Source organism: Doryrhamphus excisus, chromosome 2, assembly GCF_030265055.1.
Source record: "Doryrhamphus excisus isolate RoL2022-K1 chromosome 2, RoL_Dexc_1.0, whole genome shotgun sequence".
Taxonomy (NCBI): Eukaryota; Metazoa; Chordata; class Actinopteri; order Syngnathiformes; family Syngnathidae; genus Doryrhamphus; species Doryrhamphus excisus.
In genome coordinates this window covers 22,446,980-22,459,240 of record NC_080467.1, presented here as the reverse complement: position 1 = coordinate 22,459,240, position 12,261 = coordinate 22,446,980, and positions in this window count along the sequence as shown.

Genomic DNA, 12,261 nt, shown 5'->3' with positions numbered 1-12,261 from the left:
CATTCAGGTTGCAGTCTCTAATGAGGCGTGGGTTCGAAGGCCACAAGTCTTTCCAGTTCCAGTTAAAAGCCAGGCTCCAAATGTAGTTTCCATAAAGTACCAAGGCCTTTTGCCCTTGTATTTTGAGGGCAAAAAGTTTGCGTTTGCAAGTGGACCTCAGACCTGGTCACCTGAACAGGGACTTGAATCGTGGACACTCAGATCAAAAGTTTCCATTTCGGGTCACCGGCTCAACCGTTGTCTTGTCTGACCATGAACTCATTTTTTTCCGGAAGATATTTGGCTTGTCCATGTGGGTAGTTTAAGACCTCAGTCCATCTTGGAGGTGGACATTTCGGGACCGGGGCTTCTTCATCTCTGCAAGGAGAAGTACAGTAGGCCAGAAGATTTTGTTTTCATTTTGTCTTCATTGAGTTGTCCTCATCTATCAAGGAGGAAACCAACCTCTTTTATCCTCCTACTGTGGTCAAGTCCAGAATGCCAGAAGATTCCTCCTCCCTCATCCTCAACACAAAGAGAAGCGACACAGCCTCTGCCTTTCTGAGTGCAGACCTAAAGCAGTGCCTGGTGGTCTGGTGGCGTGGATTCGGTGCTCTCACCGCCGCGGCCCGGGTTCGATTCCCGGTCAGGAAATTGACATTTGGATAGGTTTTGACTGGAGATAGGATTTGTCTTCGGCCTCGGTGGAATGGTTGGGGTCACCATGAAGAGATACTTGGGAACAATAAATCACAGACTGGTTTTCTTCCCTACATGACAAGAGACTGGTCTAGAGAACGCAACCAGGAAGAGGTTTGGGGTATTTGTCTGACGCCAAAGGGAAAGATCTTGGACTCATTTCCGATCTCACACCTCTTTTACAAAATACAATGGATTCCTTGGAGAATGTGGGTATTGATCCTGCTACCTCTCACATGCTAAGCAAGCGCTCTACCATTTGAGCTAATTCCCCTGCTGTTGCATTGTTGGCAGAGAAGGTCCAGTCTCAGAACTATTTTGGTTGCTTTGCTGGAGTACGTCAAAGCGACACAGTCTCTGCCTTTCAGAGTGCAGCCATGATGCAGTCCCTGGTGGTCTAGTGGCTAGGACTTGGTCCTCTCACCGAATCGATACCCGCATTCTCTAAGGAATCCTTTGTATTTTGTAAAAGAGATGTGGTATCGGAAATGAGTCCAGGATCTATCCATCAGTGTCAGACAAATCCCCCAAACCTAATCCAGTATCTTGTCATGTAATAGTGAAGAAACCCAGTTCGTGATTTATTGTTCCCAAGTAGCGCTTCAAGGTGACCCCAACCATTCCACCGAGGCCCAAGACAAATCCTATGTCCAGTAAAAACCTATCCAAATGTCAATTCCCTGACCGGGAATCGAAACCGGGCTGCGGCGGTGAGAGCACTGAATGCTTTTATTATTATTATTGTTATTATTTTCATACATTCAACATACTTTACACATCAATTCTGAATTTCAGTCCCATTTCTTCATTTATATACACCATTGTATTCCCTTTCACAAAAGCATGATAGAATTCCCCCTCCTCCAAGTAATAATACAAAATGGAAATGTCTTTTTTCATTATACTTTTAAAAATTTGCCATACATCCGCATTTCTCTTGTCATAGTGAATCATATTTCTTCGTACTTTAACAGCATATCTTGCATGGCTCAATGTATAGTTTAACAGATTTGCATAACATTCTCCCACCCTTTTATTTACACCAAATAACCACAGTTCTTTCCAGTCCATGTCCCTTACAAATCTACCCCCCAACAACTCGTTATGAGCTTTCTCATTTTGTCAAAATATGTTATTAACCCTTCACATTCTATGAACTCATGCATAAATGTTTATACCTTCTTTTCACATACTTCACATTCTTTGCTTACATTCTCATCAAATTTGCTTATAATTAGATTATTGAATATTCTATTGTGTCTTAGCATGAAGTCCATGTGCTCACATTCACTGGTGTTCCATTTCACTCTCATATTTGCCCATATTTTCTTTACATCCATTCCTTCTATTGCTTTTTCCCACACTTTGTCCGATGCCGGCCTTCTAACATTCTCTCCCTTAAAATATGCATACAATATCTTAGTTTTTACATTCTCCAGTCTTTTCTTACTTTTCCCTTCTCCCACATAGAGTTCCAGCTCACAGTCATCCCCCACCTTATGCCCTCTTTCAATCATCATTCTCCACTCCCTCGACATCCCATCTTTAATTACTTTTTCCACCTCTCCCACCCCAATATCATCCCCCCTCAATTTCACTTCATCCACCATCACCTGTGCTGACATGAAACCAGGTACATATTCATACACTATATCTCTAACTTTCCTTATACCTGCCCTCCTGAGCAGCATATTGTCCATCATTCTTCCGTCGCTTGTGATTTTTGGATTTAAGAAGAGAGGTTGTTCCCATATTTGTTTTAGATTTTGACATTCATAGCTTATGTTCTTTACAAATTCCCCCCATGCACTCAACACCTCTTTGTAAAACTCACTCACTCCATTCAACATTCCTTTTCTCATTTTCATGTATACACCACTCTCTCTGCACCCCCCACATTGACCATTGACTGATTGCTTCCTTCAGAAAAGCCTTCCACACGTGATCATTCTTAACAGCTAAATAGTTCACCATTGTCTTCACCCTCATTGCCTTCTTTTTGCATTCTAGACTTACTAGTTTTAATCCACCATCCTTGTATTCGTTCTCTAAAACCTCCCGTGCTATTCTGGCCCCTTTCCCGTCCCACAAAAAGTCATTCACCAACCCCTCCACCTCTTTCACCACTCTGTCAGGCACATCCAACGCTCTCATTGCGTAGATCATTTTACTCATTAGCAGTGCATTCACCACCACCACTTTCCCTTTTAATTTTAGTCCTCTCTTTTTCCAAAATTTCAATGTATTCTTCATACTGTTTATTATTCCTTCGTACTTTCTATCCCTTCCTTCTACTCCCTCTATCCCCACATTTATCCCTAAGATCTTCATATAGTCCTTCTTCACCTTTAACCCCATCTCATTCTTCCCTGATTCACTTACTCCTATATACATCATCTCCGACTTCCCAATGTTGACCTTTGCCCCCGATGCCCTACCATAGGCTTTTATACTTTCCAGTACTTCTCCTACACTCTCCTCATCTTTTACTGTGATAGTTGTGTCATCTGCATATTGGTATACTAAGCTCCTCTGTCCTCCTGGTATATTTATCCCTCTAATATTATTGTTCCCTTGCAATAGCCATGCCAGCGGTTCTGCTGATAGAGAGTATAATAAGGCCGACATCGGGCAGCCCTGTCTGACAGACCTTTCTAATCTTATTGACCCAGTTAGAACGCTGTTAACTTTTATAACGCTTACGACATTTTTATACATTCTTTTTATCCAGCCTACCAGCCTATCTCCAAACCCTATTCTTTTAAGTAATGTAAATAAATATTCATGATTCACCCTGTCAAAAGCCTTATTTAAATCTATGCTCATGATAATCCCTCCACCACCTTTTTTCATATAATCAATTACATCCTTAATACTACATATTGTGTCTGTGATGTCCCTCCCAGGTATGCCGTAAGATTGTGTTTTTCCTATAATTTTCCCTATGAATCTCTTTAACCTGTTTGTGATTACTTTTGCCAGTATTTTATAATCATTATTCAACATACTAATTGGTCTATAGTTTTCTAATTTTTCCCTCCCACCCTTTTTATATACTAAACTTATAACCCCCATTCTTATACTATTTGGCATCTCCCCTGTCTCCTCCATCCACTTAAATAATCTATATAGTACTGGAGTTAGTATGGTTTTAAACTCAATGTAAAATTCTCCTATCAGTCCATCCGAACCTGGACTTTTATTATTCCTTTTTAATTCGCTAATTGCTCTATCTATCTCTCTTCTATCTATTTCTTTTTCACTTATTAATTTATCTCCCTCGCTGACCTTGACCCTCACCTTTTCTAGAAGCTGTTCCATGACTCTTTTGTCGACCTTTTCCTCTTTAAATAGGTCCCTATAAAACTGCTCTACCCTCTCCACTATTCCAAATCCATCTGTGATGATCCCCCCGTCCCCATCCTCTATCTCCCCTATGAAGCTCCTTTTCTGGTTTGTTTTTTCCAAGCCCAGAAAATATCCACTACATTTTTCTCCCTCAATCACATATCTTGCTCTACTTCTCACCATCGCCCCTCTACACTTCCTCTCCTCTATATCCTCTAATTCATATTTTAGGGCTATGTACTTCGTTAGATCACTTCCCCCATTGTCTATTTTTTCATTCTCCTTGTCCAGCTCATCCCTCAGCCTCCTTTCTCTTTCTTTCTCTCTCCTGCTCTTATCTCTCCCATATTTTATGCTCAATATTTTAATTGCTCTTTTGACCCTTTCCCACCATTCCCCAACATTATCCTCATACATACTATCATTCATCCATATTGCAATGCATGTCTCCACTTGATTTTTATATTTAGTGTCGTGCAGTAGGCTTCCATTCAAACACCACACCCCGCCTCCCCTCCCCTCCCTCCCTTGTGATATAGTCAAACACACAATTGCATGATCGCTGATTGCAGTCATCTTATATTTGATTGATCCTATCTTGTTTAAGATGTTTTCTTTTGCCCAAACCAAATCTATTCTGCTTTGTTTGAGCACCCCCCCACCACTTGTTTCCTTGTGAACACCTTCCCTGCTGGGTTTCGTTCCCGCCATACATCCACCATTCCATTTGCTCTCATATTTTGCAGTAGAACCCCCCTTAAGCTGTCATCCCTGAACCTCATCCCTGTGCACACATCCAACCTCCCACACCACACATTGAAATCCCCGACCATCACACAGTTCTCTTCCATGAACTCCTTCAAACTCCCAAAAAACCTTCCTTTCCCTCTCATAGATGTTCCATAGCTGATATGTTTTGCCGCCATAATGAAACTCAATCCCTAAAACCCTCCCCTTCCCATCCTTCCCACACTCCTTTACATCTTCCACCACTCCCTTCCTAACTAATATTGCCACACCCCTCGCATTCTTCTCTCCATTATTAACAAATATTTCCCCAATCCACTCTTTCTCTATATAATCTATAACCCCCCATCCCAGTTAGTCTCTTGCAGACAAACGATGTCCTCTTTACATATTTGCATTGCATAAAGCAGTCTCTCTTTATTTCTTAGTCCGTTCCCATTGAATGAGGAAAGCGTCAGCATTGACTTCATGTGAGAAGGAGAAAAGTCTGACACCCCCCACTTTTAATTCTACATTAATCTGATCAGTTTCTTTGTCTCCTTCCGATCAGCTGTTCTCCCCTTGATCTCCTCTTGCACTGTCAAACCCTCCTGCCCCTTATCCGACTCCTCACTTGGGAATGATGTAATGTTCCCTTCGTCTCTTCCCCGTTACCCTTTTCTCCCTCACTCGATACATCTTTGAGACTCTCTCTAGTTTTACTCGTTGTTGCCCCACACACTTCCAGCTCCCTTTCCTCTCCCAAAATTCCCTCAATCACCTTGAACCCATCAATCACTCTCCTCCCTCTTTCCTCCCCATGATTATGCCTCTTGTCAGCAATGTCATTCTTACTTTCGTTGACCGTGTCCTCTCCTGTTGTCTCGTCTTCTCGTCCTGCTGTTAGCTCTTCCACACTCTCTTCATTCCCGTCGCTCCTTTTGCGCTTCAGCTCTGCTGTCTCATTTGCGCCGTCCTCACGAACCCTCACGGACTCTGTTCCTCGTCTTCCATCCTTGCTGCTGCAGTGATCTTGACGTTCTGAGGCCTTTGCCCCTCTTCCTCCTCCATGCTGACCGCCTCTGCTTGGATTCTGGCTTCCGGCATCTCCTCATCTCCCGCTGGGTCGCTTGATTGACGGCACTCCCTGGCGTAGTGGCCCTGTGCACCGCAGCTGAAGCACTTGAATTCCGGGCACTCTCTTAGGCTGTGACCAGGTTGAATACAGAGCCTGCACACCTTGACCTGCCTATCGTGCATCACCTTGAAATATTCTTCCCCTTCAAGTGTTGAGAATTCGGTTGCGAAGGGGAGTGAGCGGACCCTTTCATTGAATTTGATGCGGCAGAAGCATGTGCCATCCAAAATGTTTGTTCCTGGCCACTTTCTCCTCTTTATTGGTGACACAACTGTCACTCCCCAGTCCTCCAGTTTCTTAATTATTTCACTGTCTTCAGTATTGAAGGATTTCATGTGTGTTTGTCTCCTATTTTTTGTGTCTCATGTATGTTTGTCTCCTATTTCTTGTGTCTCACTCATATAACTATGCACTACATTTAATCAAGTAGAACCAAGCAACCTTGGGCAAATCACAAGACACATAATCGCTTTCAGGCACATACAGTTCCGGAGCTCTCCTACACATCCACAATTTTGACTAACAACAGATAACGGGGGAGCATGACGTCGGCAGCCACGGCCTGTCGATAACGGCTGGCTCCACCGCTCCACCCCGCCCACCCTGCTTGGAGGTGGACATTTCCCTTTGGTGAGAAGATGTCGGCCGAGGAGAGGAGGGGGCCACCTGTGATGCGCCAGAGATCTACCGACATTTCTTAGCATAAAAAAGCCGGGCAGGGACAGTTAGCTGTACTCATTTGTTCTGACCTGTAAGTAAAGCCTACGTCTCTGCAGGTGTTAGGGAAAGACTTGTGAGCCCGGAGTAAACCATATAACTGACAAGTTCGTTGTCATCTCTTGCCTCCAACACGACACCCACAGGAATCACTGACCTAATAACAGGTGGTCAAATTCCAACAGTATATACCGGGTGACTTAAAAAAGAAACAGTCAGTTCATCTCTGCATGGTTCAGAGGCAATTAACCTGCAATTCCGGATTCTTAGACCATCCAAGAGCTTCTTTTTACCCTCCATATCCTTCATTGTGACTTCGTATCTATTTATTCCTTTAAATCTGCATCCTGTCATGGTTCCACAGTTTAGAACAATTCCCTTGTCCAGTGGTGCAATGGCCCCCTCACCCACGGCTTCCACTGCCACAGCTAATTGCCTAGGATAGGCAGCAGCCTTGTCTGATGGCTCCCTGGCTACCAGCTTGACTTGTGCTCCTTGTTTAAAACAAAAAGTGCCCCTCTCCCCACCAGCCACAAATTTGGGGGGTGGGGGAGGACAGGGAGGGGGGAGCGGGCCCACTCCCTGAACATTCACAAAAGAGAATTTTTAAGAAAAAAAAACACTGTCAATAGGAAAGAAAAAACTGAATATATCTAAAAAAATATCTCTCTGTGATCTACTCTGCAACTGCTTTCACCGGTTTTTTTCAGGGTAGTATGGCCGTAAGGTGCCAGGTCAACTGAAAAGATCCTATTTGAAGGTGATGCAGGCTAGACTCCAGAAAAAAAGTGTCAAACAGCGCCCTCTGCTGTCAGGCAAGAGCAGAAACCATAAAAAGCTTACAGCACCTGGTATTCCCAGGTGGTCTCCCATCCAAGTACTAACCAGGCCGGCCCCTGCTTAGCGTCTGAGATCGGACGTTTTTTTATTTTTTTATTATAGAACTTACAACAGTACATCACAGATCTGCGTTTTTTTAAATTATTATTTAAAATAAAATAATAAAAAAAACGCATATATATATATATATATATATATATATATATATATATATATATATATATATATGACATATATGATTTTTTTAAAAATAATAATTAAAAAAAACGCAGATCTGTGATGTACTGTTGTAAGTTCTATAATAAAAAAATAAAAAAACGTCCGATCTCAGATCTCATATATATATATATATGTATATATATATATATATATATATGTATATATATGTATATTTTTAATTGTTGTCATTAGTATTATCACTATTATTTTCGATTACTATTATAATGTTTTTTTTCCCTGTCCTCTCTCTAGCCTATAAGTTGAACATTATTTTGCCATTGTCTGCTACTGAGATTAGGCTGCTCCCTTCTGTAAAAGAGTTCTCGAAGCTTTCTTGGTTGGCGGCCCGGCATATCGACATGGCCTTCTTTACATTAGCCTCAAAGTATGTCCATACGGGTATCTTCTTTTTTTCAAACTTTGTGAGGTTCCGTCTCAGCCATATGGCGTACCCCGCATGGCACAGCATAAAGTTCCATAGGAATGGAATGGCCTTTATTGTCATTATACAAGATGTACAACGAAATTGGAGAGCTTCTCCTTCCAGTGAAGTAGTCAAGTTTAAAGAAACAAAAAAGTATATAAAGTAGAGAAAAAAAGACTATTTAACAAGATATATACAAGATATCCAAAATATACACATAGTATTGCACAGGAGCATATGCAGGAGCAGATATATTAATTTTAGTGCAATGATCAATGGGTCATAGTGCAAATAATGTCTGGTGTATACAGATGAGTAAAGTTACATATGAGTGTATTGTAATGGTTGTTAAATAAATAAATATGATTGAGATAGTAACAGAGGCAGTGATGGAAAATATTGCACATTTGTACGTTGTATGTCTGAGTTCAGGGTGGTGATGGCTCTTGGGAAGAAGCTGTTTCTCAGTCTGCTTGTTTTTGCCTTGATGCACCTGTAGCGTCTGCCGGAGGGCAGCAGGTCAAACAGCTGAGCACCGGGATGTAAATTGTCCTTGATGATGTTGCGAGCTCTGCTGAGGCACCGGGTGGAGTAGATGTCCGTCAGGGAGGGGAGAGGGCAGCCGATGATGCGCTGTGCTGCCGCGACTGTCCTCTGAAGCCTCCCTCTGTCCGACTCAGTCAGCTTCCGTACCGGTGGAAACGCAGTAGGTCAGCAGGCTCTGGATGGACGAGTGGTAGAAGGCCAGTAGCAGCTCCCTGTTCGGGTTGTTCCTCCTGAGGACTCTCAGGAAGTGTAGACACTGCTGGGCCTTCTTTATGACAGCTGTGATGTTGTCTGTCCAGGAGAGGTCGCCGGAGATCTGGACTCCCAGGAACCTGAATGTGTGGACCCTTTCCACACACTCGCCATTGATGTAGAGGGGGGGGGGGGTCACTTCTGTTCCTTCTGAAGTCCACGATGATCTCCATTTGTTTTGTGCGTGTTCAGGGCTAGGTTGTTGTCGGAGCACCAGGTCGTCAGCCTCTGGACCTCCTCCCTGTAAGCTGCCTCGTCTCCCTGTGAGATCAGTCCGACCACTGTGGTGTCGTCAGCAAACTTGACGATGATGTTGCTCTCATGGGCCGGACTGCAGTCGTGTGTGTAGAGGCAGTACAGGAGGGGGTTCAGCACGCAGCCCTGTGGTGATCCGGTGCTCAGACTGCGGGTGGAGGAAAGGTGGGGGCCGAGTCTCACAGTCTGGGGTCTGTTTGTTAGGAAGTCCTTGATCCATCTGCATGTGAGGGGAGGGAGGCCTAGGGTGTCCAGTTTTGTAGTTAGGATGTCCGGGATGATGGTGTTGAAGGCCGAGCTGTAATCCACAAAGAGCATCCTGGCATAGCTGTGCTGTTGTTCCAGGTGGTTCAGCACCGCGTGCAGGGCTATGGCGATGGCGTCCTCTGTGGATCTGTTCGCCCGGTATGCAAACTGGTGGGGGTCGAGTGGGGGGGGGGGGAGACAGCCTTTTATGTGCTGGAGGACCAGTCTCTCAAAGCACTTCATGATTATGGGTGTGAGGGCAACAGGGCGATAGTCACTGAGGCTGGATGCGGGTGACTTTTTCGGGATGGGGATGATTGTGGCGGATTTCAGGCAGGTGGGGATGACTGCTTGGGCCAGGGAGAGGTTGAAAATCCTGCAGAAGACTCCGGACTGGTGTGCACGTGCTCGGAGAACCTTTCCAGGTACGCTGTCAGGGCCCGGGGCCTTCCTGGGGTCCACTGCTTGGAGCACACGCCTCACGTCATGCTCTCTTACAGTTAATGGGGGGGGGGGGGGGGGTCGTCGTGGGGCCGGGAGGAGCTGGGGGCAGGGCTGGAGAAGATGAGTGTGGCTGTGGTGTTTCAATGCGGGCAAAGAAACTGTTGAGTTCCTCTGCCAGAGACACGCTCAGGTCTCCTGACATCACGTCCTCTGAAGTTAGTGATGCTCTGCAGTCCCTGCCACACCTCTCGTGCTGGAGAGGTGGGACTCTATCCTCCTGTTGTAGTCCGCTTTGGCTGTTTTTATTCCTCTTCTCAGGTCAGCTCGAGCCGTACTGTACAGAGCTCTGTCGCCTGACCTGAAGGCAGAGTCGCGGGCTTTGGGGAGGGAGCGGACCTGGCTGGTCATCCAGGGTTTCTGGTTTGGAAAAATCCGGATGACTTTGTCCACAGACACAGTTCCCATACAAAACTTGATATAGTCTAGTACTGTCACTGTGTATGTTTCCAGGTCCTGATGTTGAAATAGGTCCCAGTCTGTGTGTTGGAGGCAGTCCTGAAGTTCACTGAGTGCATTTTCCGGCAATGTGGTGATGATCTTTTTGGTGGGTCTGGATCTGCGTGTGAGGGGGGTGTATGCAGGAGTGAGCAGCAGGGAGAGATGGTCTGACTATCCGAGGTGGGGGAGTGGTGTTGCTCTGTAGCCGTGCTTTATGTTTGAGCAAACATGATCAAGAGTGTTTGCTCCTCGCGTTGGACACTTGACATGCTGATGAAACTTCGGGAGTACAGTCTTTAAATTGGCCTTATTAAAGTCCCCGGCTATAATATGAACGCCATCAGGGTGGGCCCGCTGATGTTCATTGATGACGTTCAACAGGAGAGAGAGTGCTGTGCTAGCGTTAGCATCCGGTGGGATGTAAACAGCGGTGACGATCACAACAGTTAGCTCCCTCGGGAGAAAATACGGCCGGCATCTTACGGACATGTACTCAATGTCAGGGGAGCAGTGAGTCTCTATGATCTTGCTGTTGTTGCACCAATCCTCATGCACGTAAATAAAGACCCCCCCACCTCTGCTCTTACCGGAGTCCTCTGTTCGATCCCAGCGGTGTAGAGAGCGGCCGGCTAGCTGCACGCTAGCATCGGGGATCGTCGGTTTGAGCCAGGTCTCCGTGATGATTAGAACACAACAGTCACGAATGTAGCGGTTTCCCTCAAGCTGTAACTCCAGGTCGTCCTTTTTGTGGGTAATGGATCTGGCGTTGGTGAGGTACAGGCTGGGCAGGGGTGGCTTATGTGGGTTGTTTCGTAGCCGTAGCAGTAGGCCGGACCTGCGACCCCGCTTCTGCTTGTGCTCCTGACGCCGCCTGCGCCTCTTTCCAGACCCGACAACAATCCACGGAGCGCCCGTTGGTCTCGCTAGTTCGTCTGGGATGTTGTGTCGACGATGAAAGTCTCTGCAAACTGCCAGTTTGTGTCGGTAGCCAATGTCCACAAGGTCCTGTCGGGTGTAGTGGTGTAATGCCGATGTATACGTGGATAGAGTCCATAGACAAACACACATAAAATAAGCAAAAAAAGCACTGAAAGGGAGAGCCGTGAGCCGCTGCGTCTGTGCGCGCCGCCATCTTTGATGTGGTGTCAATTGGCCAAAGTGGACCATGAACAATTTTATGGTAGCTGGAGACTTCAACCAATGAAATCCATCCATTTTCTGCACCGCTTATTCTCATCAACGGACTGTATTCCCCACCTGTTACCAGCATGGAGACATTCCAACCCAAGATGACAACATACTGGACCAGGGACACAGCAACTTATGTGGCACAGACCCAGTGTCACACTGCCCTTCTTTTAGCCCAGACTGAGAGCCACTTTAGCAGCTGAAATATCTCAGGTGGGAGGGCGTTATACTGAAGATCTGAAGGTCCCTGGTTCAAGCACGGTTTTCAGCATAATCCTGATTTGCATTGTGACTTGGCAAATAGTTTGGAAAAAGGACCTTAACTTCAAAATCCCGCCCATCCAGCCAACCTTGAGTTCACTGAGACATTAAGGTGAGCCTGAGGTTGGCTCAGGTGCTTTCTTCACAGCTGGCTTTTAAACCTTTCAAGCCTCATTTCCAATTGTGATTTCTTGTTTTGTTGAGAAAAAGCCCATTATTTCTGGAACATGTTATATGAACTACAATTTTCCCTACAAAGGAGAAATATTTGTCAATTTGGACAATTGTCATTCTGCCCCCACTTTGGACACATCGTCGTGATTCATTGTTTGGCAACTGCTTTGTGACCTCGCCAGTCCTCTTCACAGCCCATTCCCCATTGATCCCCATTCACATGTAAAAGATCCCCGGTTCGAAACTGGGTGGAAACAATGCCGTTCAATTCCTACTTTTACAAAAACATGGGAACAAGGACATGTGC